Consider the following 7,454-nt stretch of genomic DNA (forward strand, 5'->3'; position numbering starts at 1 on the left):
CCTCCATGCTCGCTAATTTTAGATTCTCGCCAGAAGTCGAACGCTATTGTGCATCCGTATTAAAGATTGAAGGTTAATTGCTAATCGAGGCGAATCAGTTATACGAATGCGTGATGTCTGTTCTTTCGGACATGTCTGAAAGAACAGATACCATCCATTCGTGTAATCGATACGCCTCGATGGTCTACGAATCCACAACCATCACTGCTGCTGCCCATTTACGTCCGACCTCCAGCAGGAGTCTAAAATTAGCGAACGTGGAGAACGTGGACAGGGAGTGCGGATAAGTGGTTGCGCTAGATGGGAATGTGAATAGGCTGAGGAGTGTGCCGAGATAATCCGCGCATTTGCGATTGACAGTGTACTCGGGTGGAGCAGTGGTTAACGCAGCTGTAACCAGCAGATCCCAGCTTCGAGTCCTGTCTGGCACACATTTTCTCTCGTCGCTGCTGATTCCGCAAAAAGTCACTATGCAGCTGATAACTTCAGTTCCTAACCTTTCCTTTTCTTTCTCTCCTTCCGCCATCAATTTACATCACATGAACGTTGCCAGCTACGGCGAAATTGCGCAATTGTGTCTGCGGCAAGTGGAGTTGACTTGCCATTGCTTTACTAGTGTGTTATTAATCTCATCGACGTCAACGTGACCTTACATCCCAGTAGTATCTGTCATGTCGAGTCCAACTTTTATAGATGGACTGTGAGACACTGCCACGTGTTTGTGCTGTGTAGTAGGGTGTTTTGCCAACGGCCTTGCCGCAGTGGTAGCACCGGTTCCCGTCAGATCACCGAAGTTAGCGCTCTCGGGATGGGATGGGTGACAATCCGGTCTGCCGAGCGCTCTTGACAAGCGGGGTGCACTCAGCCCTTGTGAGGCAAACTGAGGAGCTACTTGATTGAGAAGTAGCGGCTCCGGTCTCGGAAACTGACAAACGGCCAGGAGAGCGGTATTCTGACCGCATGCCCCTACAAATCTGCATCCAGTGACGACTATGATCTGAGGATGACACGGCGACCGGTCGGTGCCTTGTGGCCTTCATGGCCTGTTCGGGAGGAGTTTAGTTTTAGCAGTGTGTTTTTATGGAATTTCATCAACTGAGATGAACAGATTTAGTGGTGCCTGGCGCCATCACACAACATATTTCTCTCGAATAGCAGCAAGAGTGCCACAGCGCTTAACGCCACGAATGAACCTTCGGAGCGCCATTTTAAGTGCACTGTTCCAAAATTCCACGTGGCAATGTGGAGAATATGAGGCTTAGCGCTGAGCGTTGTCATATAGGCTAACGGCCTTGCTGCAGTGGCAACGCCAGTTCCCTTCAGATCACCGAAGTAATGTCCCGTCGTGCTTGGATAGCACTTGGATGGATGGCTGTCTGGATTTGCCAACCGCTGTTGGCAAGCGGCGAGCACTCAGTCCTTGGAGGTCAGTCGAGGAACTTCTTGTGTGACGAGTAGCGACTCCGGTCACGAAAACTGACATACGGCCGGGAGAGCGGTGTGCTGACCACATGCCCCTCCATATCCGCATCCAGTGACGCCTGTGGGCTGAGGATGACACGGCGGTTGGTAGGTACCGTTGGACCTTCCGATGCCTATTCGGACGCAGTTGTCGTATAGACTCGAGGTTGACGGGTGTTTCTTTTACCACCAGAATACTATCCGGCTATTTTCAGTTCGAACGCTACCGCACTTGCTTACTGCAGTGGTGACGGTGATAGGGAGGCTCCTATTGCGAAATATAAATCATTCAATATATTTTCAGTGTACTTTACATACGTTAATGAGTATCACTCATAGCCATTTTGTATCTATTGTCCAGAATCCTAACGAACGGAACTACTTTCATGTGGCCACCAGAGATTTGAGTGAATGTTCTGCGCATATACAGCTGATACACAATACTACGCATAAAAAAAACGCACGTTACTAAGGTATACAAATATGAGTTTCAGAGCAGTAAAACTGACGACAACTAACTCATTTATATAATTATAATGTCTCTCTTGCATCAAGCCATTAAGTGTGGAATATTTCTAATGTAGTTGTCGAAGTAGCTGCCACTTTTTAGACGTAAGTCAGAAACTACATGGTTACCCTGCAGTTCAAACTTAAGACTTTGCCAAAGGGCTCATAGAAAACTTTCAGACTATTGCTCGACCGTTCCACTCCCGAATAGCACGTGGGAAAAATGAACACCTAAATATTTCCTTGTGCGTTTACATTTGTTTTATTACGATGGCCAAGAAAAAGTCTGCTAGTGTCAAACGTAGGCCTTAATTTGAGGAAGAAATTTCTGAGAAAGTATGTTTGGAGCACAAAATTGCAACGTAGTGAAACATGGACTAAGGGAAAATCGGAAAAAAGAATCATTTGAGATTCGGTGCTACAGATGATTGTTGAAAATTAGGTAAGGAATGAACAGGTTCTTTGCAGAATCGGCAAGGAAAGGAATACATGGAAAACACTGGCAAGAAGAAGGGACATGGTGGTAAAACATCTGTTAAGACATGAGGGAATATCTTGCATGTTGCCAGAGGAAGACAGAGATTGGAATACATCCAGCAAATGATTGAGGATGTAGGTTTCAATTGCTGCTCTGAGTTGAAAATAATTGGGGCAGGAGAAGAATTCTTGCAGGGCCGTATCAAACCAGTCAAAAGACGGACGACTCAAAAAATTCTCCCTATGCAGCTGGGAATCAAAAAATATTTCGCATTCTTCGTGAAAAGATATCGCCGCAACGAAAACCCCCTTTGTTTACTGACTGCCGTCTCTACTCGCTTGTAATATCCGTGACACTCTTCTTTTTGGGAAAATATATGCTTTTACACTGAAGAGCGAAAGAAACTGGTACATATGCGTAATATCGTGTACGGCCCCCGCAAGCACGAAGAAGTGCCGCAACACGACGTGGCATGAACTCCACTAACGTCTGAAGTAGTGCTGGAGGGAACTGAATCCATGAATCCTGTTGGGCTGTTCATAAATCCGTAAGCGTACGAGGGGGTGGATATCTCTTCTGAATAGCACTTTACAGGCATCCCAGATATGCTCAATAATTTTCAAGTCTGAGGAGTTTGGTGGCCAGCGGCAGTGTTGAAACTTAGGAGAGTGTTCCTGTAGCCACTCTGTAGCAATCCTAGACGTGTGGGGGTCGCATTGTCCTTCTGGAATTGTATATGACGGTAGTATCTGTTCCCGAAAGAACAGTTACCGTGGATGACCATGCAGCTTTGCTATAAATGACGGTAACTATTCCTTCGGGAACAGATACTACCGTCATATATAGTTAAAATATGGCTCCCCGGCCATTGACCTTCTTGTGCGAACGCACACGCTACGCCCGAACTCGTACATGACTTGGTAGATTAATCTGCCACGAGTAATGAGTGTGATGGGCAAACATCTATTAGGCGCACTACGAATGTAGTGGTGTGGACATGTTGGGAATGTGGATCTCACGGGGAGCGTGCAAGGGATAAGTCCCTGCAGACGCACTATCCTCTGTGCCCGTGGTGGCTCAGATGGATAGAGCGTCTGCCATGTAAGCAGTAGATCCCGGGTTCGAGTCCCGGTCGGGGCACACATTTTCAACATGTCCCCAATAAAGTACATCAACGCCTGTTTGCAGCTAGGGTGTCCATTTAATTATCATTTCACTTCTGGAATTGCCCAAGTCCATAGGAATGCCCAATGGGTATGAACTGATGAAGGTGATCAGATAGGTTGCTTACGTACGTGTCACATGTCAGAGTCGTATCTGGACGTACCAGGTGTCCATATCACTCGAACTGCACACGGCCGACACCTTCACAGAGCCTCCAACAGTTTGAACAGTCCCCTGCTGACATGCAGGGTCCATGGATTCATGAGGTTGTCTCCACACCTGTACACACTTTGACATAAAACTTGACCGGGGCCGGCCGCTGCAGAGGCTAAGGCCGCGCCGATCGCGACATGGGACAAATAAACTGGCCAACTCGCTAATTCTCTAAGTCCGGCTATCTGCACAATCTGGCAACGCTGTAGACTGCGGCACTTCGTGGAGGAAGTCTTGTCCCATGTTAGAGAAAACCTAGACCGTTTCTGCCCGTGGTCTAGCGGTAACATGCGTTGTTGCTATGTACTATGTCTGTGGATCGAGACCACCTGACGCAAAAGATTTTTATAGCCTCTTCTGTCTGAATGATGAAGACGCAGATTCAATCTATTTCACTTTCTGACACACCGATAACAAAATTTTATCCAGTAACCATTTTGCGGCAGATTTCCCGCAGACTGTCCTACTCTGGACTCCATATGCGGCAAAGCTCCGGGATCCACTTGCTGGCTACCGACAGCGGCCGTGGCGACAGCAGCGGCGCTGCACTCACCCGTTCTTTATCGAAACCGGCTGCTACCGCTCATCACTTTTGATAATTTAAAACGCTTCATTATTATTAAATGTTGCCCCACAGAAAATTTCTACGATTTACATTCTCGCTCGAAAGCAACGGAGATTACTTTATTACATTAATCGGCAAGAGCTGACTATGGCCCGAAATTAATTTTATAGACTGGGACGAAATTAAACCACCTCACTACATTCGATGAATTTATAAATGCTTCACACCTCGTTTCTTTTTCTTTCAAAGTCGATTAATTTTCAACTTTTGGCCAATATTGGGATGTTTTCGTCACGGCAGAGTGAGCGTCTGTGGCGTAAAGTGTATTACAGTTTCCGTTTCATTCCTTGTGGTATGTCTATGCGATAAACAGTGTGAATACCTTGCAATGCATGCTCTGTAGCAGTGCAGGAACACTGAACATTTGGAGTTCCATGCATGGATTCATGAAGTATTTAACGTTGATCGGAAGTCATAGTTAGGGTCATCAGATTTAAACCAGAAAAAGTTACCATTTTTGAGGTTTAAGAGAACGGAAAGGAATTGCTAACGCCGGTGTCAGAAAAGGAAGGAGAGGAACTATATTAATCAACATGTTCACTTCATAAACAACCTCCTGACATGTTAGATCTATATGACGAACAAAGCTCAAATTCGTATCGTTGACAGTCGCTTTGAATCTTTTCAGAAACTAGTTTACAGTGAAGCACGTTGGCATTTGCAAAGCAGACATCCGTGATATTAACATAATTTACTAAGTAGAAATTGCACAAAGATTTGTGTGTAAAGGTATTCTTCAGATTTGGTATAAGGAATTTTTACTAGCAGTTTGCAACTTCATTAATTAAAATGGAAAATAAAATGTTGTATTCAGCTGCTTTCACCGAGATCGGAACTACCCCCTCATACAGCACTAGCGTCGCAACGCATAAGGGAACCACTGAGCTAACAACACACTGGCGGTAATAGGCGGACTACAGTCAATGCGATATTGCCTGATCCTCTAAACGCAACATTAAGCACACAAACAGGTGTTACTTATGAGAAGAACGCCGTTCTTTGGGTCCAGAAATTAAATATACTTTCTGTCTCATCTTACAGTGGATTATATCGTATGAGTCTTCGATGCGAAAAACGAATGCCAAGTGAATTTAGCGAGGTAATGCCCGGAAGTAAATGCACTATCACAGTGTTGACAAATACTTGCTACGGCGCTGCCAATTCTCAGCTCTCTTACGTGGCGCTCTTTAGCGAAATGCTTGTCGTCCTTGTCCGATACGGTTCTTCAGAGGGGAGACGCGCGCACACGTTTGGTTTTTATGCGGCGTTCTCCCCTGATAGTTTCTGACGTCGCCTTGTGGGCTATGTATACATTTGAGGCATTCAACTATCCAGAGTGATACAAGTTTCAGCTTCCGGCGCGGAAGAAGGCTGTTTACGCCTATGTTACATCTTTTAAACATAGAGAAATCAAAACGGATGATTCAGTGTTTCTCATTCAGCATAAAGCATGTAAGATAATTTTCCGTAGCTTTCATAATCATCTCAAAATACAAACGAAGTAAAAATACATGGGAAGCTTACTTGGATTGAATATAATGTAAGATATCAAACGCTTTGCACCTCGATGTCGAATGTGTCCACGTGCAATCTTTTGCAGCATACATATAGAATGTCATGATTAACACGAGAATGAAGAAATATAATGGTAGAGATGGAAGCAAGAATAGATGCAGTTAACAAATATTCGATTCCTCATGGCATTCATTTCATTTGAGATTTAAGAAGAGGTAAAGCAGGATATTACTTCTGCTTACGCGAAAGACACGCCGCACATAACTGTAACGAGGAATTCTTCGTCTTCATACGTTTCCTCCTTCCAATCTGTATGGTCTATTATATACTAAGTAGCCTGATCATTGTTTCCGTAATGTTACCCTCTTGTTCAGCCCCTAAATGATGAATAGATTCCAAATGCATGTCTCTGAATGAAAGTAGTTGTTCGAATTCTTCCTGCGTTGTTTTCTGTGTTTGTTTGGAATTCATGAAGCAGACTGCTGTGCCTCCCCCCCCCCCCCCCCTACTCACACACACACGCCCCTCGAGAGTTAGGTCACAAAACTAAAGTGTTTTTTATCCACTGGCATAATTTATTCAGACAGAATCAGCACAAGACTATCAAACAAAGCCTTCCATTTACAGTTGCAACACTAACCAGCAGCTGACCCAAGGGTAATTCACGGTCATGGTCCGTAGTTAGCAGCTCTCTGCTACTGTGGCAAAGTCCGTACTACATTTTCGATTGCGCAGCACCAGTTTATCTGGTAACACTGTGTTAAATCAACAGGAGTAGTTGCAGAGTTATGCCAGCCTATCTGTCCTCCCATTGTCAACTTTATGTATCTCACTTCTCCTGTAGCGTTGATCAAGAGGTGCCGAAGTAAAGGAGTGTATTCTGCATGACGTAACAGTCAGTATTCCCTTCTTTCATAGCCACTCTTCATGTGTATCGACACCAAATAGGGGTGTGAAAACTTTTGCAGGTGAGAGAATGACAACAATAATCGTAACAAGAACAAGCAAATAATGAGTGAAGTTTATTGCAGTGCAGAAAGAGAATGGCTGTGAATATAAATATCTATCAAAATAGGTTTGCACAATACAAATATCTTCTTAGCATTTTGTTACTGAATTTAGTTCTGGATGTTTGCTGGGAAAAAAGAAAATTCGGTATTTCCCTCTAGTGAAATATAATGTGAACCAGCAACTACCCTTTCCTTAGAACACGACTCAAGCAGGTCCCCAAGTAGCTGGTAAGGCATTGCTGCAATCTGTTCCCTGACATTGCTCTGATGACGGCTAATGCAGATAGTTCCGATTATGAAATACAAAACGTATTGCAGATTAGTGCCTAGGATCGTAATATTAAATTTGCGATGTAGATGGCACATGATCGTGACGGCTATCCAGATTACTCCTCAATATAAAAAGACAATATTATGGGAATTGATCATTGTGCCACAGCACCAATGCTGAAAGAGAGTGAATGACCGCAGGCGTGCAAAC

General features: G+C 44.5%; 1 non-coding gene across 1 annotated transcript; it reads left to right on the plus strand.

The window, feature by feature from the left end:
* Nucleotides 1-3,511: 3,511 nt before the first annotated feature.
* Nucleotides 3,512-3,586, plus strand: Trnat-ugu (transfer RNA threonine (anticodon UGU)). Its single transcript has one exon. It is a non-coding gene; the product is annotated as a tRNA-Thr (tRNA).
* Nucleotides 3,587-7,454: the final 3,868 nt, after the last annotated feature.

The sequence above is a fragment of the Schistocerca cancellata genome, chromosome 1, assembly GCF_023864275.1.
Source record: "Schistocerca cancellata isolate TAMUIC-IGC-003103 chromosome 1, iqSchCanc2.1, whole genome shotgun sequence".
NCBI classification, from domain to species: domain Eukaryota; kingdom Metazoa; phylum Arthropoda; class Insecta; order Orthoptera; family Acrididae; genus Schistocerca; species Schistocerca cancellata.